Source organism: Elephantulus edwardii, unplaced genomic scaffold (assembly GCF_000299155.1).
Source record: "Elephantulus edwardii isolate Elephantulus edwardi_28Jun2011 unplaced genomic scaffold, EleEdw1.0 scaffold00220, whole genome shotgun sequence".
Classification (NCBI taxonomy): Eukaryota; Metazoa; Chordata; class Mammalia; order Macroscelidea; family Macroscelididae; genus Elephantulus; species Elephantulus edwardii.
Genome location: NW_006399970.1, coordinates 4,922,210 through 4,922,807, shown reverse-complemented (window position 1 = coordinate 4,922,807; position 598 = coordinate 4,922,210).

Sequence of the window (598 nt, the reverse complement as noted above, 5' to 3'; positions counted from 1 at the left end):
TCTCAGTCTCTCCCCAACCCCAAGGTCAGTCCTGTTTTACAACAGTGGCACCATGCAATATTTGTCCTTTTGTGACTGAGATACTTCACTCAGCAGAATGTCCTCTAGAGTTACCCATTTTGAATAATATTGCATGAGTTCCTTGTTTTTCAAAGCAGCATAGTATTCTATTGTGTGAATATATGACAGCTTCTCTATTCATTCATTTGTTGATAGGCACTTAGGTTGTTTCCAACTCCTTGATATTGTGAACAAAGCTGCAATAAAGATGGGTGTGCATATATCTGCTTGGATGTCAGTTATGGTTTATTTGGGGTATGTTCCCAGTAGTGGAATTGCTGGGTCAAATGGTATCTCTGTTTGCAACTTTTTGAGAATGCGCCATACTACCTTCCACAGTGGTTGCACCATTGTACACTCCCACCAACAGTGAATAAGGAGTCTCTCCACAACCTCGCCAGCATTTATTGCTTGCTGTTCTGTTAAATTTTGCAATTCTGACTGGGCTGAGATGGTATCTCATAGTTGTTTTAATTTGCATCTCTCGTAGAGCTAGGGATTTTGAACATTTCTTCATGTACTTGTTGGCCATCTGAAT